We start from the raw sequence: 26,256 nt of genomic DNA on the forward strand, positions 1-26,256 counted from the left end.
TGACTGTTGAATATTTTTGAGCACTTTAGTCTTCATTGGCTGTATCATGTATCATTTATTGAAGGCTGAGATCTTCATTCCTAGTGACAGAGCATGAAGGTTAAGACATGTGTTCCCACTGGATGTTTGACCCATTAAGTTCTGTGTCTTTTACTAGTTTGGCATTTCATTATTGTCTTCATGCAGCTAAATGACAGAGGGGGTCATTGAGACACTGGTGTTAAGGGTTTAACGGCGCTGTAAAAGGTGTCAGCGCCATTAAACCCTTAACGCCTGATTACGTGGTCCCTTTGCGGGACCCGAACTTAACGGCTGGTTTTACCAGCCGTTAAAGTAGGGTGCCGCAAAGGGACCTCGGTGCTAATTACGGTACCGCAATTTGCGTTACCGTACTTAGCGCCTTCCCCAGTCCCATTGAGCCCTATGGGGCGAAAATGGGAATGGGGAAGGGCCATGCTGAAATGGGGAAATACTGCCCCGCCAACCTTGGAATGGGGCGGTATTTCCCCATTTCACCATGGCGGACTCGTTACAACACCAGCACCAACCATGGAGCTAATAGTGCCATGGTTTAGCACCGGGGTTGTAATGAGGGCCAGAGTATTGTAACAATAATAGAAGGCCGGGTTGTGTCTAGCTAAAGCACCACAAAGCTTCAGAGACATGAATGTCTTTGACTGTCTAGTGTACCTCTGGGTGCTTCCTGAAAACGTATAGGGGGAGAGTTGGAGTCGACCATTGTTTCCTTTGCTTGCTAAAAAGCTAAGAAAGTAAATACAAAAGTGGCAGCTCTATGTCCATGAATGTGTGCAATCAGGGAGAGGGAGATTGCTGCAACATCTGCATTGTTGGCACACCTCCCCCCATACTTCAAAAGTGAAGGAGGGCATCCAGGAAAGATAGTAGCCCCATCCTTTGTGGTGACAAGCCCCATAAGACCTCCTGCACCCAGTGTGCCCACTGCCGGCCCCACAATAATGACGACAAGGGAGAGGAAACCCTGCAATGTACCCCTTCCCTGCTGTCCCTCATTTAAAAAACAGAAAGAAGAAAGGAAATGAATGCCTGGCTTGGCAGACCCTCCCTTGCCGTGGCCCTCTGTGAAGAGAGGGTGCTCGTGCAGCCGAGATGAGGGTAGCCCGCAGCCCTGTAGCATCGGCTTTCAAGCACCATGTCTGCTCCCACCAGTAGGAGAAAGTGCCAGCTCCATGGTCAGAGCTCCAAATCTAAGTATAGCCCCTGCGGCATCCGCCGCTGAAATAAATATCTCCCACCAGAGAAGGGAATGGAGGGGAGTGCCTCGCCCAGTCCCATGCCAGCGGCAGTGTTGGCTGGAAAGTAGCCGTGCCGCTGATGCCCCAGTGGACAGCCAGCGTAAAGGAAAGTGCTCCTGTCATCTGAGCTGTTTTCGAGAAGAAATGTGCCCTCAAGAAGTTGAAGGGTGAAGTTGCACGGCAGTCGGGACAACCCCAACAAGGTTCCTGGGCCTCCCAACTGTGATTTTGTGCTATTGTGCTCCACTTCAGAGCATGTGGAAATGAATGCGCTCCTGTTTCAGGGCTTTGAAAATAGCGGCCCTGCTGCACAGAAGAGATTGCTGGCCTTTGGCAGTGAGTTGAAAGAGAAAATAAAAATTATATGTGAGAGAATCAGTGTGGACGTTGCCACTGACTCTCAGAATGAGGAAGACTCCCGTCTGAGGGTGACGTAAGGAGCGGCACACCCCGCCGCAGCAATAATTGGATTATTTCTCACCGGACGGTAGAAAAGAAGTGGCCGGTACTGGCCAATGTAATTACATAAATAACCCCTGTCCAGGAGTGAGAGCTCTACCCTTGTGTATAGGCCTGGGCCAAGCAGGCGGTGACTATCAAAGCACTCCGTACCGGAGCTAAAACAACAAAAGAGTGGGTGCCGGAGGTGTGCTCTGGAGTGGAGTGTGGAGAATAAAGCTGCCTACTGTTGTGAAGGCTGTGTGTTCGCTTGCTGAGAGCTGATGAATACAAGTAAATGTGCTTCCAGTTGGAGCAAGGAAAAATGCAATTTTGCTGCCAAACCGAGTAGCACCAACATGAAGAAAACCCTGGCAACTTCTGTTCCAGTTCTAACACCAGACAATGTAGGAACTATCAGCAACACAAGCTCCATGCATAGCACCAAAGCCTGCAATGGAATCCATGGGCATCTGAAAGGTAGCCCAATTTACAGGGGTACCCCTTAATTATACTGGTACCCCTAATCATGCTCACACCAGATTAAAGTTCACCCCTCTAGGGAATTAAGGCCAAGAGTCTTATCCTGCAAGTATAACAAGTTTAATCTGTACAGAAATGAGGATGGGACAAAGAACTCTGCTCCCTGAACAGTGCATTCTGTCCCTAACCATTCCCAGCTCCTCCAGACTGGTGCCAGGCAGGAGCCTTATAAAGTGATAACTTTGTCACTGGATACTGGCATGGCTCATCCAAAACTGTCCTTCTTCCCTTACAAGGGATGCTGCAGTCTTCCTTCCTTCATGGCCGGGTTTCCGTTTAGGGTACACTACTTAACATACTGCTAACCTATGCAAGAATACATTGTAGCTCCTGTTTATCATCATTTTGCTACATTTATATACAAACACATGTTCCCGTCATGCTCCCCATACTTCACTCATTATATTCATATTTGTATCTGGTCCAGTAATTCCCATTAAAACCTTATTTTCCCAAAAATCTGCATTGTGTGCATGAGCCTTAGTTGCCTGGGCTCTTTGACAGGCAGCAAACAGCTTCTGCTTTACACTGTGCTCTCTGCTAGCCTTAGTGAACACCACAGAAAGGCCTGTATTCTATTTTTAGCACAACACAGGCTGCATTCTTTTTTGCACAGAGCATGCTGCTCTTTACCGTGCTTTGAGAAAAACTAAATAAAATGTAACATTTTACAAACGTATTCACCTAATAGTTATTTGCACCTTATATTTAAATACTAACTATTTCATTGAGTGCCTGGCCACGTCTTTGTGTGTGATTATATTTGAATGAAAAAAAGCTTTCTCAGTGCTCTAGTGCTTAGAAACAATCAACAGAAGTCTTGCCTAATTGTAAAATGCTTGGGGGTTGCAGGAAGGTGCTAGCTCCTCCCCAACACATCGTTCAATGCCTTAGTGATACAGGCGCATGGGGAAAAGAAAAGAGTGTGTGCTCTGCCACAGGAGTGTCAAAAAGAGAATGGATGAATTTACACAGGCCCAATACAGAAGAAGTGAACTGGCATATGCTAATTGGCAAAGACACAAGAGGGTTTGCAGTGCAGTGTCAGTGCTTGTGCGCCCTCTGCTACCGGCAGCATCCTGCCAACAACTCCTGCCTGGGGGAGTGAAGAAAGTGGCGAGGCCCCAACACCTTGCCACCAGTGTCTCGCTGCCTGCCCCACCATCCATGGACCAGGCCAATGTGGCCCCCGGGTGCGGGTATCTGCCAGCCCCTGAACTGGGACATCTATTTCCCAACTGTCCTGCCGGGGAAAGAGGAAGCTAGGAAGCTAGGACTGGACAGGACTGCTGCCTCAACAATAACAGTGACTCCTTCCTGGGGGAATGTGAGCGAACATCTTCCGCCTGAAAGAGGGAAAGATTGAGGGTGGCCTCCTGCTGTCTTGGGAAGAGAAACAAGTGGGCAGCCCCTCCACCCCTTAAGTCATACAGGGTGGTACTCCTGCCTGGGGGAGCATAGCCAAGAGGGGTGTGAGTAACATGCTGCCACCCATGCCCTGTCAACATCCAGCGGCATTCCCGCCTGGGGAGCCTGAATGAAGACTCAGCAAACATGTGTTTAGATGCTGTGAGCCTGCATGCAAATAAAGTGGTCCCAGTTATATGGATGCGAAGCTGTGCTCCCGTAGTTTGTAGGCATGCTCTAAATGGTGCCAGCAGCTAACATTGGCATCATTCAGTGGTTGAAGTTCCACTTACCTCAGGTTATTAAAGAATCTTGTAAAATGTGGTAGAACTGCCAACATACCACCAGCAGTTCGCCAACCATGACTGTCATCCGCTATGTTTAGAGTGTTTGATATGTGTTATATGTCTACAACTACCTGAGTCCTATGTGTATAGCACCCGTCTATCCTACTATTTTTCTACCCTACGATTCCCATTTGTCTTGTTTGGTATGAAAAATGAGGAATGTTATGTGTGACCCTCCCAAGTTTATTGCCCTTTTAAGATGGTGTGTACCTCCCAGGTGTATTGCCCTTTTAAGATGGGCCATGCCTGGGTCATGGCCCGACCTAATAAAAGGAGCCCCTGCTTGCACGTGGCTCAGAACAGCTGCAGACTCCAACAATGGAAGTCCTGTGTCCGCCTCTCATTTCGGGCCTGCAGGCCCACACTCTTGGACCACGGTCCTGTAGCCTTGGCCTGCAGGCCCACACTGTGTGATCATGGAACCTCAGGTCCCTGCTGGTCTGGGGCCCCCAGATCAGCCTGGTGCCCTGGGCCCAGCCAAGGCACCCTCCATCTCGGATTCTGCCAGCATCTATGGTGCCCTGGCACCCATGCCTTGCCCCCATGGACTATCAGGGTCCTGCCCTGCTTCACCATAAACCCTGGTGATCCTGGCAAATCCAACAAGGTACTGGCACCCCCAGCACCTGTGAGACTGGCTGTGTGCCCACAGCCACATTACATCCCAACCCACAGTTGAAACCAAGGATCGTTTCCGCTCAGGGGCCAGGAGCAAGAGCATCGTTGCTTAGTCCTGCATGGGCCCAGGTGCTTCTCTGTCTGATCCTTTCAATGATGCTGTAAGGCCGGGAGACCCATTGCTCATCAAGATGGAGGGCTAACAATGCTCGCCAGCTCACATAAAGAGGAGCGTGCTCATGGGAGACATCTTGGGGGTCGAGGGAGGGGGGTAAGAAAAGCGCACTCAGCTGTGGTTTCTGGGAGTGGGCATGAGGGGGCGGGGTTAGTGAATGGTAGGAAGCTCTGGCTTTGGGTGATAATACAGGACTGATTTCTGTAGTATTTAGTGTAAGAGTACTTTTCTGATGGTTTGGGGCCTCGTCTTATGATTTGATAACCTGTCCTGATGACCAGAACCCTTTCTAGATTTACCAATGACTTTATATTACGGCATAAATACTTACAAACGAAAGAAGCAAAACATTAAACAAGTGTAAAATATTATGGGGTTCATTACTACCCAGGCGTTAACCATGGCGCTATTAGCGCCATGGTTGATGCCGGTATTTTACCGATTGCGCCATGGTGGATGGCGGAATTACCGCCCCATTCCAAGGTTGGCGTGGCGGTAATTCCCCATTCACCATTGGCCATTCCCCATTTCCATTTTTGCCCCCATAGGGCTCAATGGGAATGGGGAAGGTGGTAATTACGGTACCGCAAATTGTGGTACCGTAATTACCTCGAAAGTCCCTTTGCGGGTTGCTTCCTTAACGGCTGGTAAAACCAGCCGTTAAGGTGGGGACCCGCAAAGGGACCTCGTAATTAGGCGGTAAGGGTTTAACGGCGCTGCCACCTTTTACGGCGCCGTTAATCCCTTACCGCCTGGGTCCTAATGAGGCCCCATGTCTAAAAATGGAGTTTCAAATATATGTACCTACTTCCTTGTGATTCTCCCTCTGTACACCTATAATTATACATTTAACAAGTATTCTTTTCAATAGACAAAGGCAAAACTACTGGCTTTATCAATATTTGTCCCTCTCAATTCTCGTGTTGTGATCCACAGGCCAAACTGAATCCAACGGGAAGCACAACAACTGCCATCTATTTCTGTTTTTCCACTGCACCACTTGTCCTTACTGCGGGAGTAAATAAGGTGACTAATTCATTAGTAGTTGTTTTTCTAGACTTCTGGACAAAAATCTCCCACGCAGTATCAACGGAGGGATATGAAACACCGACCTGTTTCGCCAAATCCCTGTTTAATCCAGATGCAAAGTAGGTGAACACACAACCATAATCTACGGATTAACTAGTTCAGTCTGGCGCTGGCCTTCCTTTAGTGTTTGGTTTCATGCCCAGTTTTTAGAAAGAAAAAATAATGAAAGATTTTTTTTTTTACAGAAACGAATTGTGCAATGTAGTTTTTTTGCTACTCATCCCTGCGACCAGGGTCGACCTGGGGCATAGAGTTGTCTCGGGCACCAATGAAAAAGTGGCCCACAGTTGCAAATGGCAATTCATTTCTCTTGAGAAAGAATGTTTAAGTAGTACCCAGGGGGAGGTTTTTGATGAAATATGATGCAAATTGTGCATTTTAAAGAATATTTATTTAGTAACACTGGCCAAAACTACTAGCCACATAGTGAAGTAATTTATTAAAAAGGGCCCACATAGGTCAAAAAAGTGGCCCACTTTGACCCAAAAAACTGGGCTACACTAGCATTTTTTGCGTTTTTGGTTCGGGCATTGCCCTGTTGCCCTACAGGTGAGTCTGAGTCGGCCTACGACCACCATCTGATGAAAAGGTCTATAGGACTTCGAAAACTAATGCATTGTATGATCTCAGCATATTATTTCAGTTAGTCCAACACAAGGTATCAACACTTAGATTTTCTGTGCAGCAGAAAAATGAATTAGCTATGCATAGAGAATACATAATACAGAGAGCACAGCAAAGGGGGTAGAAAGAGTGCAGAGTATTTGGGGGGAGCAGATGAGAAAGGAGATGGGTGGTGGTAGCAGACTATTACAGAACAGGGGCCAGATTACAGAAACTTTGCGCCAATGCGAGGAACGGTATTAGCACTAGGGCAAAGTTTGCCCAATTTTTAAAAACACTGGCAAACACTAGAAAACTATTATACCATGACAAGGGCAGTTTGGCATATTAAAAGCACAAGGGCAAAAATTGCCCTAGTGCAAAAAAGATTCATTTCTACTGCATTTTTGCACCAGGGCAAAGTTTGCCCTAGTGCTAATACGGAATGGTATTAGCACTAGGGCAAACTTTGCCCTGATGCAAAAATGCATAAAAAATGTATCTTTTTGCACTAGGGCAATTCTTGCCCTGGTGCTTTTAATATGTCTAACTGCACTTGTCATGATGCAATAGTTTTCTAATGTGTCCCTGTGTATATAAAAATAGGGCACACTTTGCCCTAGTGCTAATACCGTGCAACTTTGCACTTGCACCGGTGCAAAGTTTCTGTAATCTGGCCCCAGGTGTTACAATATTCAAGGTCAACCCTAGGTCAACACCAAACTCTAGGTCGATAATCATTAGTGTGGTTTTAATGTGACTTTAGCCCTATTGTGTACAGTCTCTGTAATCAGGCTTTATCTTAAGCCAAGGCAGGACTAGGGAGCTGTCTATGTATGTATGTATGTATGGATGTATGTTCAGGGTTTTATATTGTGCAAATGTAGCTGTGAAGCAACAGAGTGTGGCGCAAAAGTGATAGGCTATAATAATATGAATACAGCTAGAAGAGGGGACTTCTAACGACACACTTGGAAAGAAATGGAGAGTGGGTATATGGCACCATCAGCACAGATGGGTTGGATTGGCAATGCCTACAGCACAGGTGGTCCATATTTGCCCGCCCCAATCTCTCTGGCGATCGCGGTAGAAGGCAGGAAGGTTTGTCAAAATGTCTCTGTGCATATGGGTGCACACATTCTTGCCACAGACCTGGCAGACCTGTGCCTCTACTGGGCACAGCCATTCTCTTAAGTTTGGTCTATTAGGTGAAGCCTTAAACGGTGCACACAATCCGAAACTATTGGCACAGGAAGATGGGAGAAAGATGGAATGTGAGGAGGGACACACATTATCTGGGATGTGACTGCCCATGGCCAAGCTAGTCCCTATGGCCATTTCGAACCATTACCCTCCTCCCCCTTCTCATCTAAAACACACACACTCCTTGGATCTCTTTGAGCTACCTCTGTGCTTTTAAGCGGATGCTAATGTTATTTCTGGACAGTCTTCTGAAAGGCAATGGCTTAATTGCAGCTGTAAACTAACTTCTGGTGTAATGCAAATGGCTTAACCAAGAGCTTCTTCAGACACTTTAATTTATAAGTAACATGCACCTTCTACATTTGTTCCTTGCATTGAAGTCCTGCTCAAAACAAGCACAGGCAAAGCCATAATGTTGCCAGATATCAACACGATTTGCCAGCTATTGCCATCCTATGTTCCTGGAAAATGCCTAGCCCATGCTTACACAAAAGCCAACATTATTGGCTCTGCCAATACTTGTTTTTAAATGGTTAAATAATTGAAAACCTTATCCTGCGCTTTCAGTGCGTAGCAGAAACATAATTTCGTGCTGATCTCTATAGTAATCGATGGTAAATATATTGGGAAAGTATCTTAATTTGGAATATTTTATTGTGTTTCTTGTGAAATGGAATATTGTATTATGAGTCTGGACCAGCTGGAATTACTTAAATACCAAGCACCGATAATGATATTGTAAAGTAAAAACAAAGTGCGATACATAACATTGGGCCTCATTCCGAGTCCGGCAGTAGCCGTGCCGTAAAAACCGGCAGGCTGCCGCCGGACCCGGAATGAATGACCGCCTCTGGACTGGCCGAATTTACTGGGGCATTACAGCCACGGTGGTCCGGTAATTCCGGAGGCGGGATAACATTACTCCCCATTCCTATGGAGTGACTCCATGGGGATGGGGACCATGGAAACACTGGCACCGTAATTAACGGTGCTGGTGATTCCATTTCTGTCTGCAGGCGGGTGGCGTTACTCTCGACAGGTCAACCCTGGCGGGAGTAAGGCCACCCGCCTGCAGAACTCGTAGTGTGCTGGTCCGTAAACAACGGTGGCGGCGGGTTTACCACCACCGTTGTTTCCAGACCGGCAGGGTCTTCAATGTGTAGTTAGAATTCAATTTTTGTAATGATTCTTCATAATTCTTTGTCTGGCGTTCGAACGTTTGGCGTCATTATGAGTTCTGCGGTATTAAACATTGTTGGTAATTCTGTTACATCCCCTTTTTTGGTGGTAGTGGAATCACTGCCACTTTTACTGCAGTACCATATTATCAGGGTTGAGGTGATGTGGAAGAAAATCCTCCAGGGAATTGCTAGAGGGATTTCCTCCTAATAGTCTCCATAAAATAAACTATTTACCACATCAGCATTTCCACCAGGGTAAACGCTGCAAATCCCCAATGGAGTCCTATGAATGGGGATTAGCACCTTCAACCCTCCACATTAAATCTAGCAGATTTACCACTGATCTAAATCGTGGTAATGGATCATGCGAATGATCGGTTGCTTTCTCAAGAGCGCCTGTCTGAAGTGTGATGCACAAATGTGTGTCACGTGCAGGCAGATTCCAAGTTTGGAGGTGCAGGAAAAAAGTGGCTGTAATTCCGTTAACAGCTCTTTTTTGCCAGTAAGGGAATTACCGTCATTTTCTCCCATCCTTCTAATTATAATTTTTGGCAGATTTACTGTTGGCATAGTTACCATGTGGGACATCTGCCACTCTTTGGCAGAAACATGGCGGATTAACCTCCAGCGTGTTGCTGCAGGCAAAACCTCCATTTTACCTAAACAAATGGGTGCATTCCATGAAATAATTCTGCCAGCAATAAATCTGCCCAAAATTCCCATGGAGCCTTATGGACTCCAGAAATTGGGAATTACACCACCTTGCCACCACTTCTAACCCTGGGGTAAAGCCACAGGACCAAATATCGGTAACTGTAATTGTTTTTGGTGGTGAGTTGGCAGATGTACCGCCAAACTATGAATGAGGCCCATTGAACTTTAGCCCAGCAGTGCGGCGAGTGCAATGGAAAATGGATCCGTGCCTGGTGAGGCAGAGAGAGGGAGCGGGGAATATGGTGGTGAGAGAGGTGGGAGGAGGGGAGCAGGGGGGTACGGGATACGTGCAGCAAGAACAGGGCATGGGAAGCCCTCCCTGAAAATTACCACGGGGACGGGTGAAAGATAAAGTGCGACCTTTGCGGGGGGAGGCCGATCTTCACAAGGCAGCCTTCCAGATTGACGCTCTTTTGTATGCAACATACGGACCTCTGCCCTATTTATTTATTTATTTATTTATTTATTTATTTATTTTTGCAATTTGCAAAACGCACAAAGCCCGGAGGCATCTAGGCGCTGTTCTCACAGAAGAGGACAATAACATGTGTATTGTTAGTAGAGTTCAGTACCCTGGTGAAATGAAAGTAGTGGTTAATAATGGCTAGATAGGTATCTTGGCCTATTGCAATATTGGCTTGCTCTGCTCTGAACTTCCAAATAAAGGTTGATGTGTAAGAATTGCTGCTGCTCAGCGTTGGGCAGGTTACAGGCCTTCAAGCAAACTATCCGAAAGTTTAATAGAAGTAGTGATTGCGCCCTAGCTTGATGAGCGCTTCTGTTCGCCCTTGTGAAAATGTTGACTGTGCAATACAAAATCAGCCTAGGCTTAAATTACAAGCGTGCATGTATGATCGCAAGCAAGCACGTCAGGGAAAAACATGCCGCCCAACCCTGCGGCACAGGCTGGTTTAAATATAAACTTTCAATGGCAGGAGGAAAAAAAATCATTAAAACCTTGAAAAAGCATGATGCATGTGTCGCTACAGACACAGATATTCTGCACAAATAACATGAGACCCAGTACGACCAATGAATATTGGTTGAACGGATATCTGATTTGCTAAAAGATAGAAAGAACAAGCATTGACACAAGCAACTTAAGCCTGCAATTATGTTTGTAATGAATAATCAACATTTTGACAAGCGTTAGTGTGATTGCTCAAATAGCGAGGGTGAAATCCATTATTTAATTATTGTGAGTTTTCCTCTCGGACCTGACACAGTTCAAGTTCATCAGACAGCATCTGTTCCTCCATTGGTCACAAAGGAATTTTCTTAGATTGTTTCTGAATTGAACGCTGAAACGCGTCGCAAACAGCTCCTGAAATGACCAAACTGCAAATGTAGAATTTCGGTCAAAGCCCTCACTAGTAATTAGCCTCTGCTTTGGGCTAGCACGGGCTATTTTGATTTGATAGAAAATTAAAACCAAGCATTGGCAAAGCCAAATATATTTGTGCAGGGACAGGATAGACCTTTGACAGGTGCTGCCATAATGGTACTATCTGGCCATAAGATGTAAAAGGTGGAAAATGGGTGAGTACCTGGGCATGTGTTGGCAGTGCCTGGCAAATGTCTATCTAGTACCTACGCACAGGCCAAAACTGTTCGCTTTGTCAATGATTGCCTTTAACAGAGCCCCAGTGTAAGGACAATATATAAATCAATTGGTTGCAGGCAAATTTGATTAATTTTCTCACACCAGTAGCACCTTTATATCTATTCACCACTGCTGAATTATATGATTGATTTTATCTGTGCACAATCTTTGTAGCCAGGTTGTGTGCATTTCTTTAATCTCACAATCCATTTAACAGTGATTTTTTTTATCTCAAGGATTCATACCTCTCATTATATATTTAAGTATGTTGTGATCTTCAAATCTGATGGATTTGCAGCTACTTATACCTGGTTTCATATTACTTAGTTGAAATGGCACTTAAGCTAATCAAGCCAAGACATAAGGCCAAAGTGAAGCCCTAATTCTGAGGAGGCTGAGTTCCCTACCTTGAAATACCTTTTTTAAAAAGCACATTGTGACTAGCGGTGAGCAAAATATTCCCCCTCGAAGCAAAGTGTGGGATCCGCAGGATCTGCGGAGTCAGCATTACTTTTCCGCCATCAATGACTTTTTGCCCGGTTTTGGGCGGTTTCGAGCAGAGCGCGGTGTTTCGTTCCCATGTTTGTTTCGTGGAGCACGACGAGAAACTTTGTATGGGTCTTTTCTTTTCGATCTTGTGTTAGTTTTGTGCAGTGACACAGGAAACCTTGCATGTTTTTTCAATTTGTGAGCAGTTTGCATAGCGGCATGAGAAACTTCATGCAAGTCTATTATCGATCCATGCTAGATTTGTGCAGTGGCACGAGAAACCTTGTGTGCTTTTCCGAGATCTGTGCTAGTTCCGTGTAGCGACATGAGAAACTTTGCACAGGCTTATTGTAGATCTGTACTAGTTTCACACTGCATGTTTTTTTAACCATGCTAGGTCTGCTGAGCGGCATGAGAAACCTTGTGCAGCTTTTTTGTTTTACGCGTGGTGGGTCCGCGCAGCAGCATGAGAAACTTTGCACGCCCCGTTTTCCACCGTGGGACAGCATGAGACACTTTGCGCTGTGCTTTTCGATATGCAGGGGTGGTGGAATGGCGGATTTCAGCAGAACGGATTGAAATCTTTCAGATTTCGCTTCTGCGGCAGGCGGAACGGAATTTCAAAATTTTGCCCAGCCCTTATTGTGACTCGTTTGTTTAACTGGTTTTGACGCAGAGAAGTCAGATGAGTTGGTGATATCTTATCACCAGATGCGAAATTGCCCTGACACAAAATACAGCTACTATTATACACATTTGCATGAAACAGAGCAGATAGGCCATCTCTTTCACCTTATATGTCTAAAGGGCAGGATTCCAAAGAAAGTATGTTCCTAGAGGACAAGAACATTCTAATATCCTGGTACTGACAGTGACATCCCCAGAATTTGGGGTGATTATAAGTTAACTTTATTGTATCTAAACTTTAAAGATGCACATGAATCAGGATTCTGTTAATGGCACGGAGGTGAGTCATATGCACTGAACTTTCTTTTATTTGAAAAAGCAGTAAAAATGAACAAGAACATTTTAAACTACGACTCCCATAGTTCACTTTTCTCCACAAGTCGCAGAAGATATTTAGTTGCCCCCAATCACACAGGTTTCCACCCTTCATAAGACTCCTCCTCCGAGTGCAACTTCTCTTTTTGATAGGGATGAATCTTTGATCTATCCCCCAGTCTTGGAAGAAGCATCAGCATCCACTTAGTAAAGTCTGAGCAATTTGCAAAGCCAAACCTTAGAAGAACTTCTGGCCCTAGTGGTTGTTGGTTCCTGCAATAGATAAAGGAGGATAAGAGAAGATGAAAAGGGAAGCGTAATATTCACCTCTGTGCCAGTAATAGAATCCTGACTCTCTATTCTAACCTTTACTAGGAATAATTGAAATGCTATGTCATGGTATGGAGCCTTATTGATACAGAAGCTGCATGTACAAAGGGTTTGTATTAACATCTGTGTAACACCTGTTGGACCAGTCCACCAATCTGAGAATATCTTCCAGCCCAACACCTGTATAAAAGGCTTTCATGACCATCATCTGCCTTAGAGGAATGATGGCCAAATATGGAAATGTACATCCCCACCATAGACATAACCCACCCGGCCAAATTAGGAGACGAGACAAGCCTTTGAGCTTTTGAAAGGCAATGAACAATTGGTCAGCCGACATTCTCTAGCTGGCTTTCTTGTCCTCATACCCTCTCTCTGTGACGCTGAATTACACACAAGCAAAGCATTTCTGAAAAAGCAAGAAATTCAACAATGGCTGAATTAGTCTTTCTAATCCTTGTTATTGTAAAGGAGACTCTATCAGGTATGATAGAGCTACCGAATATGTCCCACACCGTTACATTAGGCTCTGTCCTAAAGGAAAGCCGAAACATCAGCATAGCCAGCTCGGAAGACAGTTCCTGTATGGAAAGGGAATTGTTGTGGATAAAACCAAATAGAAATCTCAAAAGCCTAAACATTTTTTAGAGAGGAATAGTAACAATGACTCCTTTAAGCAGTCTAAAAAATCACAGATGAAAGCCCAGACGTAAACTATCCACTAAATCAAGATAGAACGAGTCGTTGAAGTTTTGATAAAGAAATGATGAGGCTTATGTTTACCACCTGAATTACATCTGCCTGCACGGGATCCATTTTCCTTGAATTGCACTGATGGAACCACGTTTTCCATGCACGTGTGCATGTGCTAATGGTATTTGCGGATGTGATAAAGGTGGCAGGGATCAATGACAGGACAAACACAGTAAACTTAAGTTAAAGTTGTTTTTATAAGGGAACTATTACAGTACAGCGTCAACATAATAAATGGTGATGGCTTCCTCACCACTTTGAGCACCTTCTGTCTTGCAGTCAATGTTCTCCCATTTTCCACATCTCCACCATGTTCTTCACCACACCCATCTTCACTACGCTCCTCTTTAACACCTAACTTTCTCCTCTCCACATGAATGTACTCTGGCTCTCTATTGTTCATCACATCATGACCCCTTTGGGCACCCTCTCTCTCGTCAAAGATCTTATTCAAATCACATTCATTTCTGGCATCTTCTTCACTCCTCTGGGCACCAACGTTCTTCTCTGACTCACTACTGCTTCTTGCATCTTCTTCACCCCTTTGAATGCCACCCGACTCAAAGTGAGAGTGACAACAAGGATTCTTTCCATTCTTCCTGGGCCCATCTTGAGCTGGCTTGCAGAGGCTTCTGGCCCCCTTGGTCATCCATTGCACATCCCTAGATTGAGGAAGGGACTTCATCACATTTCCCCTCCCCTTCCCTGTACTTGCCCTTGTGAACGCTTCCTGAGTGTTTATGGAAAGGAGAATTTTCTAGGGGGATTTTGGAGCACCAGGAATCCTGACTCTTGGGTCATGGTGTTTTAAAGCATGAGAGGCATCAAGGGAATTGAGAAAATAATTTTGGAGGCAATTTGGGTTACCTTAGCCCAACACATTCACAGGAATTCTCCCTGCTTTTCCCAATGTTGGTGCTATTGGAGTGGGCCACACCCGGATAGTATTCAGGGCCACCTACAGGGATTTATGTGTACCTTTACAACGAGCAAATGGGTTTAAAAACTGAAATCCAATAGCTCTTCTGGAATTTTCCAGTGGCTTTCCTCAGGCCTCATTGAATCAACCTCACTGCCCTATTTTCTCCATGAAGTTGATTCACTGCCTTCTATTCTTCCCAATGGCTTTTCACCTGCTGCCTCTTTCTGGACCTTCTCTGCCCTCAGTTGGGTGCTTTTCTAATGTTGGGCCTTTAGAGCATAGATGAATTGCTTCTCCCTAGAGGACAGGATTTTGGACAGAATTTTTGGGATGGTGTTGTCATGATCTCTGCTTCCAAAAGGTCAGGGTTTTCCCAACTCCCTTGGAAGCAGATCCATAACCCAGGTTCCGAGTGCCAACCAGTCCCAATTGGGACCTTTTGGACCCAGTCCTGGCGCCAGTGGCACCAGGCTCATAATACGCCCAGTCCCAGCGCTGGAAGCGCCGGGCTCATAATGCTTGGGTGGACTTACCTGCAGCAGACCATGCTGCTTACTTGCCTGCCAGTTGAGTCTCTGATCCTCTTCTGTTTGGAACTACTTTTCCTGTTGGGTGGGGCAGGAGCCACTCCCTAGATTCAGAACACTGGAACTCTTCTGGAAAGCAGGAACTCTTTTCTTACCTAGGCGTGGCTGTGTAAGGAGACACCTAAGCACTACAGGAGGCTATTTAAACCACACCCGATGGATGAATCTTGCTTTGCGTTATTCTGCATCCTCAGCAGCAGAACGCTCATCGTGTCTTCTGCATCTGATCCTGGGCCTAAGGAAAAAGGCTTACCATCCTGAATCCAGTCTTCAGCAACACCTATAAAGACAAGAAAGAACAGGTTAACATTACGGTCTTCAGTGACAGCTCTTCACTTACCTGGTCCATCGGCTGTCACCAACGCCTCGCGCTGCATTCCGGCATCTGAAAGACAAAGGCTTACCTACTCTTCGTGCGCTCCGGAGGTCTTCACACTGCATTCCGGCATCTGAAAGACAAAAGCTTACCAACTCTTCGCACGCTCCGGAGGCCTTCGGCGCTGCATCCCGCATCTGAAAGACAAAACAAGGTGCGTTTAAAGACATTGGGGAACTTTAATACTCACGTGCCATTACTCCTTTCCACATCTAACCCAGTGGGTATTCCGGCACCCTGCAGCCGCCCCGAACTTGTACCTGCAAAATAAAAAGACAGTTAGAGCGCATCGTGAAGCAGGCAACAAGCGCTTACTTACGTGCTTCCAGGCGCTTCTATTCATCACACGGGCTCCATCTTCAACTCACTTCAGCCCGCCATCCGCCATCGCCGGAACCCTGCAAAACAAGAGACATCATTACTAAAGACTTTAAAGACATTAGAATTACTCGAAACTTACCGTTCGTGCAGTAAACGACGGACAGCAGTCCTCTGAAGTCAAGAGGCCTGCTCCCCTTATCCAGTGAAGAAACTGGTTACAGCACCCTGCCTCGAGGCAGATGGAGAGCACGGCGTTCACTTACCTAAGGTGAGGGCGTTAACCTTTGGGGTTCTACAGGAGAAGAGAGAGACATTCAATAACCCAGTTCATTAATCCCACATTTTCTATCTGCAGACATCTTACCCTTCGAGCCAGACATACAGTGCACAGAGGTCCAGCCCAAAGAGCCAGCCGTGTGTTACACATCACCTTTGAAGATACGGTATACGCCCAGTCAAGACCGGCGCCTCTACGGGAATCAGGTGAGCGTTACAGGTGTCCCTGGAAACAGCTGTTGGTCCTCAGAAGTATCTGGCTGGACTGCCAACTGTGCGTCCAGTGTTCTGGGCAAGATGGCTTATCAGAACATCTCTCACATAGTGGTAAGGCTCCACTTGTAGGCACACAATTAACTCTACTTAGCTGGTCCGTATCAACCAGATGGACTTGTTTCTCAAGAAAACTGCCAGTTTGCCTTCTGGCTTTTCTGGCTCTGGGGAATTGGAAACCTATAGCCCTCTGCAGATTTTGTTGGTTGAGGGTGAATTAGGCAGCCCATAACAACTTTATGATATCCTCATCTTCAGGCTGGTTTTGAGGAGTATGCAGATATAACCTGAAATTTTCAGCTTGACAAGTGAAAATATTTCAGAGTCAGTATTCCAGGGCATACACTGTGTTTGTAGTCTGGCTAGCAGTGTAAGATGGGAGACCTCCAGCGCTGATCTATCCCTGCCTTCTTGGATGGGTAATCAATCTTCGACACTGGAACTCTCAGAGGGTCCCTGCTGCAAACTGGGAACCCTCTGCAGGTTCCATACTGTGAAGTGGGACCTAGAAGTAAGGTTGGGCTGTGAGGGTATTTTCCCCAGGTCTCCACTGCCTACCTCTTGGTTTTCAATGTGGGTCACTACTAAATCCCAAATCCAGGTCTTGAAAGTAGGGTTGGGAAGTGTGGGTATTACCCTCCGGTTTCCTTGATGTACATTTTGGTTCCCAATTTGGATCAGCAAAACAGAAGAGTTGATGGCTGGAAGGTTTAGAATTAATCTTAACCTTTGGCATTGCTCTGAGCAACCCTCCAGACCATCATTCTTCACCCGCCAAGGCATTACAAAAGGGATAGACCATATGCAAATCAGGCTTGGTCCCACCCCAAAAGGAGCAGACCAGTCCAACCTGTTTGGTCACATCCATTCTACACAAGACCACAAGCATCCCAAACATGTTTAGGCCCAATTTGGATCTCCTTGTTGAAAGTTGGATCCTGTATATTGTCTAGGGGATCCTGGTGTGGGCCTGTCTATATTGCATAGGCCTGTGATCCCACATCTGACACCACTTATGACATATAAGGAGGGGATCAACAACCAGACAAACAGAGAAAACAGACAAACAGAGAAAATGTAAATTTGAGGTGCTTTATTAGGTAACTATAACAATGCGGGGGCAACATAATATGTGAGGATGGCATAAAGTGCAACTGAAATTTATCTGGATAGGTCCAATGTTTCTACACTAAAATTACAGGACCACTAAAAGTTCAAAAATGGCTTTCAAAAAGCCTTAGAATCTGATAAGGTTTCCTTTCTAGGTCAACAGTTGTTTATATACAATCCAATTCTTTAACAAAAATCTCTGGTTTAAAAGTCTCTGGATATTGGTTTCTCCCCGGGCAGTTGTGACTCAGGGAGCGGGGGGCTGCCCCCTTGACTGAGTAACAGGCAGCCCAGTCCACCTGTTTGCTTTATTTACACAGGAGACTGTGTGTGCCTCTATCCTCTGGGTAGGGGCATGTTCCCTGCTATACAATTTATTTTCATTTGTATGCTGAGCCCTTTGGGCTCCACAGCAAACGTAGTGGAAAATAATGAGAGGCAGTTGGCTGTCGGCTGGCAGGCCCCACCGTCTTAGCTTGTTCACTTTGCAGAGAGAAGGACCATGTGGTTCTCCTTTGTGGTGCAGTACATATCAGGGGCGGGGCAGGTAAGGTGAGTGTTTTTATGTATGTACGTACGTACGTACGTACGTATGTATGTATGCATGTATGTATGTGTGCCTGTATAATGGTATGCTTGTTCTCATGAATTTGCGCATTTGAATGCGTTGGTGAAAGTATTGTTTGTGTACGTGTGTGTGTGTGTGTGGGCTGAATTCATTTTGCTTTACCCTTGATGCACAGTACCGTGCATAAAAAGTAAAGCAAAGATAATTGCTATTACATGCATAGACTGGCCTATATTCAAAGTCAGTGAAATGATATTTTTTCTTGGCATCAAGGCAAAAATGATTAGTGTTATTACATGGCTTGTCTGGCCTCTGTTGTCAGTGTGCATTTACTTTCGTACTGTGGCATAGCATGTGCTACTTTTTACTTGGCATCAGGTGTTAGTACGTGACTGTACTGTTTTACATTAGTGGCTCGAACCTGGCCATATATTCTTTGTTTGTCATGGCACCTTTGTGCTTTGTACCAACATTCAAAGTACACAATCTGTTACGGGGCGCCCCTAATATTTATCTATCAAGAGGACACTTAATCTGCAAACGGGGAAATATTAAATACAGCATGATCATGGAGCAGGTTGTCCTGCCCTGCTCCTACTCAAATGGACACCAGAGTCTGAACATTTATTTCGTGCTGGATGATAAATCTAGTGACAGACTCTACTAATTATACATTTGTAACCGATTAAATAGTTTTGTTCTACACACATCTCTCTGAAACTGTTAAGTGTATGAAAAACATATTTCAACATTTTATTATTATTTACACACGTTTAAAATTCAACAATACATTTTCCAACATACATGTGGCAGTACATTTTTAGACAAATGGTCTCTGCAAAGTGCAATAAACTGCAAGTCAATCATTCATAGAAACACCATTAGGCAGGCGCAAATACATCAAAGTGCTATCTCAGATACAACAAGTATTCAATAAACTATATGAAGATATTAATGGGAGGCATCCGGCTATTGTAATTAATATCCAACTCAATTTTTACATGGTCACACAATGATTGCTTGTACAATCGCCAGTCTTTCTGATCGTGTTTAACTACCTTATGCTACGACAAATATAAATCACAGATGTTGATGCCTAAATTCCCCAAAGGGAAACAGGATGACAGAAGAAAAAACAAACATCAAACATACACCGCCAATATACAGGTGTAGGCATGCTCCCTTATGAGTCAACGTTTGAATTTGGTAAATTAGTACATCATTTTTAGACACCTGTAGGAACTTTAATAATATAAACAGGCACTAGATTTGGTCATGTTGTAGTGACACAGATATGGTGAGAATTTATGATGCATATAATTTAATCATGCAACACTGTTTGATTTGCACAACAATGTCCGGAGAAAGAAGTCGGTATAAACATAAGCCTAGAATTGGCTGTAGGTGGAGGACTTTATCAAAGAAATGAGGGTGACCAGCAAGTTTGAAATAGCCCTGTGCCCAGGTGGAATGCTTAATAAGGTTAGTCTGCAGCTGAATGTGACTACTCTGAGACAAAGAAGCCTTCGTAGGCTCTAGTTCTTACACAAATCTCTCCATATGTTTTGTTCCAGACGTTGCACCATGCCTAATATTGTGTCTATGCCTGTAATCATGCCTGCTGCACCTCATCCAGTGTTGCCCACTGCCATGCCCAGCAACATGTCCCCTAGTCGTGACATCCCACTTAAATGTGCTCTAGTCAACGTACGCTCCTGCCAGCTCACGCACTGGATGTACATGATCTCACCATTGACAACCTTGATCTGCTCTTTCTCTCAGAGACCTGGCTTAAAGATTCCTCTGGCCCATCCCTATCCCTTGCCATCCTCTCCGGCTACACCATTTTCAGACAAGACCGGGTAGACCAAAGAGGTGGAGGGGTAGCTGTTATCGCCAAGGCAACGCTTGCCCTCAGACAGATTGAAGGTCAGTTGAGTCACAAATCAGACTACCTCCGTCTCAAACTACAGCTCACGCCCAACCACACCATCACTCTCCATGTCGTGTATCGCCCACCAGGCCTGATCTCAGATTTCCACGACGCCATTACCCATGCTCTCTCTGACAACCTCAAAAATTCATCCCAAATTTTGCTCGTAGGCGACCTCAATCTTGGCCTAAATTACCTTAGAGACGCCAATGCCGTGGCCTTGCAGAAAGCTCTATCCACCCCTGGGTTCTCCTATGCCATCTCGCAGCCCACACACGCCAAAGGCCGCACCCTTGACTGGGTGTCACACCACAACTGCTCTCTCCTGATCACCGATATCTCACCTATCCCATGGTCGGATCACCACTGCACACATGTACAATCAAAAGATTGAGGGGAAATTATTTAATGGCACCAGGATCCGTCCCCCCTAAAAAGGGCTTGCGCAAGCTTCCAAACTAAGGAATCCCGTTGCCTTTATGCTGTGCCTCAAAGGCGGGATAAGGAACACTATTGAATCACAATACGTACACCTATTAACCTAAATGCACTCGACCACTGGAAAGATTGCATATTACAAAACATGATTTTATTAAGATAATAGATTTAAAAATGTATTAAACAATCCATATAAACAATTCATAATAATAAAAAACACTTTACATAGACAAATGGTTACCTAAAATGCATACCACACAGCTAGAAGCTCACAAAGTGTAAACATGCTTCCTTTCTACTAACACACCTCACATACAGATGTTAGTCCACATTCTCTTCACCATACACTATTGTACATACACCTGTCGAATATACAAAACAGAGAGCTCTCGAATTCTGAATTTGCTCCCTCCAGACCGTTCGTGTCCTTATTTAGCGAATCCTGTTACAAGGTTCTCATTAATTTAATTAATCTTCAAACAATGTTGCCTACTAATAAAGCAACCTCAATCAATCACCACTGCGTCAAATTTGACCTCTCATCCAAGGGGCCTCCTAGATCAACTATCCCACTCCCAGCTGCTCTCGCGAGAAGTGCACGTTAACTCACTATGGAAAACATCGCCCCTTACCTCGCGATTCCCGCTCTTAAACACCCATTCCCTAATGACCCGGAAGTCCTAGCATCCACTTTCAATCAAGTCATTACCCTAACAGTGGACAAAGTAGTCCCGCTCACCCTCAAAAAGGCTAAGAAAGTTAAGCACTATAACGCCTGGTTCACCGAGGAGCTCTTAAAGCTTCGCTCCAAAAAAGGGCTGCCCTAGCTAACTGGAAAAACTGCTCAAACGATACTACCAAAGCTGTTTTTTAGGCTGTCTCCAAAGACTACATAAGGGCCATCATTCAGGCTAAAGCCTCCTCCTATAACACAAGGATTGAAGGTGCCAAGTCAGGAACTAGGGAAAATTTGCTATCTTCCGAGAGTTGGAGTTTCCCGCTCACGCCCCTCAGACTCTCCTAAAAGATGACACATGGTACAATAAAATTCAAAATGCCATGCAAGACAAACTGGAAACCCTACACACCAAAATCCTAGCACACCAAAATGACCTTTCCAACCTTCTTGACAACTGTAACAGCACCGCCTCGGTGTAAGCCCCCTCAATCCCCGCGCCCATGTTCGACTTCAAAGACATGAGTGAACTTGAAGTCACTGCCCTTCTTAACTCCATTAAACCCTCCAACTGCAAAGGAGACACCTGCTCAGCTCAGATCATTACGGACTGTGCCTCCCCTCTGGTCCCACTCATCACGGCTTTCATTAACTCATCTTTCAAGGCTGGACACGTTCCAACTGGACTCAAAGAAGCCTGGGTCAGAGCGCTCCTGAAAAAACCCTCTCTCGACCCATCGATCCCAGGAAATTACAGGTCCATTACCACGGTGCCTTTCCTGCTCAAAATTCTGGACAAAGCAGCTTACCTGCAATCATCTTCTAGGTCTACGGCAGTCCGGATTCCGGCCGAGGCACGGCACGGAAACAGCTCTGCTCGACCTAAAAAACCAAATGGATGACCTAAGAGATGCGGTCAAACCTGCGCCCCTTCTACTCCTCGACCTCTCTGCTGCCTTTGATCTGGTGGATCACAAGACCCTCTGCCATCACCTTTCCACTGCAGCCAACTTCTCCCCCAGGGCCTGTGCCTGGATAACTTCCTTCCTGCAGGATAGAGTCATGAAGGTCTTCTCGGAATCCTCATGCGCTAACTCCAGCGTCATCAAGTGTGGGGTCCCACAGGAATCATGCATATCTCCCACACTTTATAATGTATTCACTAGGCCCCTATTCAAAATTCTTGACACACTGGGCATCTGATACACTAAGTATGCTGATGACACCCAGGTCCTGATCCGCCTCTCTGGCGACTATACATCTGACCTCCAAACCCTCAATGCCAGTTACTCCACAATCCAATCCTGGATGGCTAAAAACTGGCTTTGCCTCAACAGCGAGAAAACAGAACTCCTGCTGATTGGGGCCCCCTCTACCCTGGGGAAACTAGATGAATAATACAAATCCTTTGCAGTAGATAACGTCCCTATCACTGTCTCCAAATTCATTAAAACCCTGGGCGTATACATTGAACCTGACCTATCCATAAACAGACAGGTTAACGCAATTGCTCCTCCGCAGCGTACCACTCTAAACTCCTCAATGCAGCCAGACCTTTTCTCTCCCAACCAAATTGCCTCACCATAGCTAGGGCAATAGATGGGTCAAAGCTGGACTACTGCAATGCCCTCCTGGTAGGCACCTCCCAAAAAAACCTGCCCAAACTACAACTAGCAAAGAATAATGCCCTCAGGGCCGCAACATGCATCTCAAGACGTGACCATATCTCTGAGGTCAGGAGGAAGGTCCACTGGCTCCCCGTCAAGGAGAGAAATACCTTCAAAACACTTGCCCTGGCGCACAAGTGCCTGCACGCTCGTGCTCCACCTTACCTAGCTGAAAGGATCAGCCTGTACACTCCCATTAGGCCCCCCAGAGCGGCCTATACCAACAGAATCACTGTACCCTCTACCCGCAGAGTGAGAGCGGGTGGTACAAGCTTCCCCAACATGGCGGCCATGTTGTGGAACTCCCTTCCCCCTTCCATCAGGGGGATTGATTCCCATGCAACCTTCCGGAAGGCCATCAAAACTAGACTCTTTGTCTAACAACCTATGTGATGTGTACTGTAACATGATTCTGACAATGTACTCTGATTTGTGCCTATTTGTTATGAAACAGTCATGAAAATGTTCATGTCAATCGCAACCAGTTCTGTTTCAAAGTATCTGCTGGGGCCGCATTCATGTAACCCTGAATCAAGCCTTCCTAAGTCTTCTCATAGCGCCTCAATGCCTAAAGGCTGCAGTGTGCTTTACAAATACAAAAATAAATAAATAAAATAAAAGTGTTGCATGGAATTAATTTCAGTGTAAAATACGAGTTGACGTCCTGATGAAGGCCTTCAAAACTGTTGAAAGAACTACAATGGATGAGTGTATTCTGTTTCTGTAGGGCCGAAACACGCAGTATCGCACCTGTATATTAACATCATATGTTTGATGTTTGTTTTTCTTCTGTCATCCTTTGTGGGAATTTGTTTCCCCTTGAGGAATTTAGGCTTCAACATCTGTGATTTATATTTGTTCTAGCATAGGGTGGTTAAGCAGGATCAGAAAGACTGGAGATTGTACATGCAATCATTGTGTGACCATGAAAAAATGTAGCTGCACATTAATTATAATAGCCAGAAACCTCCCATTAATATCCTCATACAGTTTATTGAAAACGTGTTGTATCTGATAAAGCACTTTGATGCTTTTACACTTAATGGTGTTTCTATGTATGATTGTTTTGCAGTTTGTTGCATTTTGCACAGAGTCTATTTGTCAAAAAATGTACTGTGTGAGAAACCTGAAGGTGTCTCACCGCTAGTCCCCAGAGATCTGTCGTCCAGGTGGCCAGGGCACGGCCATTTCTATTGGATCCAGTTCCTAGGGATGGACCAGAGGGGGAGGATCACCGAATGAGGGGTCTTCGGGAGTGGAAGTGGGACACCTGTTAAGGATTTTAAATTAAAGTGGCGTCACACTCCAGACCAGGACTCTTCATACTGGCCAAGGATGCAGCGCACAATCAAAATGCTTTAACTTCATGAATTTGGATTCAGCGTTGAGAAGGCAGCCAACCCGTCTCACATCCCCTTAACGTACTCCCCGTGACGCAATGGAATATGAACCAGGCCGATGTGTAATAATGAACTATTTATTTATTTTTAATTAGAATAAAAATCAAACACATTCAATATAGAGCAGCAATTACCAAGGGGTGATAATTACACAGTAAAATTATCGAATACACTTAGTTTAACCTGCTATTATAAGATATACAATGCACAAATGAATGAAAGCAAAATTACTTTTTGAGTAGTGCTTTAAAATGGCACCACAGTTAAGCATTCCCCCTGCAACACCCCCTCAACCCCCTGTTAACCACATTGTGTGTGAGTGGAGTGGAGTAGCAAGGAGGCAGGTATACTATGCAAAAATCGGATTGAAAATCCGACCTACCACCCCTGAATGGGAGTCAAAAATCAGAATGAGCTCCCTTGAAAAATGAGCAAAATGGCACTCTGAATTACTAAACAGTTGTTTTACATGTGCGGCTGAATGAATAAGGCAAAAATGTGTATGGCTGTATCAAAGAAGCAAGAAAACTGACAAGCTACAAGGCAAAGTACTACACAACGGGCATACGGTTAGAAAATCGACTTTGGGAAGGAAAAACAGTGCAGCAAAATCGCACGTGGCAGGATTACAATTGCAACGTTTCACGGGTTTAAAATGGCAAAACGGCTTGGAAATGGAGCTAAAAAGACAACATTGGAATGTGGTTTTAAAGCTAAGGTACAAAGGCACATCACAGGTATGATATGGAAGTGAAAGGGTAACTCTGGATGGATGACAGTTTGGGATTCTTAAAGGGAAAGGAAAAATCGCCTTCTTTTTTAAATGAAAGCAGTTTCACAGGCAACTCGGTTTTGTTAGAAAAAAGGATTCATTCTACTGAAACTATATTTTAAATGACTAGATTGTTAAAGAAAGACACGGTACGTGAGGAGGTTACTTGCAAGGTCAACCTATCCACGCCGCGTTGAGCTCTATATGGGAATTCATTAAATTATTCAAAATAGAATTTATATAGCAGACTGAAATGATTTGGAAAGAATGGCGCTAACACATGGAAATTAACACAGATTTTCCCAAGGACAGCATAGACCGAGGATTCTGACAATTTTTAAGGATTTTGCTAGGGTACCTATAGGATTTCTACGGGATTGGACATAATGATTGGCCATGCTGAATTTTAATCCTCATGATATGCTCCATTTATGTATTTTTTTATGTGTGTTTGTTTCTGTTTGCGCCACCACACCTTTGGGTCTATTGTGCACATTACAAATGTAATAAAGTAAAGTAAATACCTGGTAACAAAGCAAGAAATGCAGTTTTTGGTTACTGGGGAAGGGTAATACCTACAACAAGCACTTGAATGGAATAGTTATAACAGTCAGCCCGGCCTCAGGACATGGGACAAAGATCTGGTCACTTGGGCAACAGCAGGGCTCTCCTTTAGGGACACAGAGGGGCAACTGGAGTCTGGTCTCAGTAGACAGCGGGTAGCATCAGCTGTGCAAAGCAGGTAGCTGTGCAAAGCAGGTTAATCCAAAAAGGATTCAGCAGCCTTCTCCCCTTTTTCCCTAAATTATTGGGATTTTTGTAGGGTTTCATTCTGGATTAGAGGTTCAGCCTGGGTAAGAGGTTCTGGCCTTGCTCTGGAGTCTGGAATCTTGCACAGTGAATGCTGGATGTCTGGATCTCTGGATGTTGATTTATGAATGCTGGATTTTCTTGGATCTTGGATTTTTGAATGCTTTCTCTCCCCCAAGATTCCTCCTTATAAAGGCCGGTTGACATCAGAGGATTTTTATGATGTGGGCAGAACTAAGCTAGACCTACCTTTAAGAATCAGATAGGTCAACCTGTGGATGTCGCCGCCCCCATGTCAGCAGATTGGACTGAAGGGAGTGACTCAATTTTAGTGTGTGTGTTTCTTACAATATGCTTT

The sequence above is a fragment of the Ambystoma mexicanum genome, chromosome 10 (genome assembly GCF_040938575.1).
Source record: "Ambystoma mexicanum isolate Mex_15411 chromosome 10, UKY_AmexF1_1, whole genome shotgun sequence".
Taxonomy (NCBI): Eukaryota; Metazoa; Chordata; class Amphibia; order Caudata; family Ambystomatidae; genus Ambystoma; species Ambystoma mexicanum.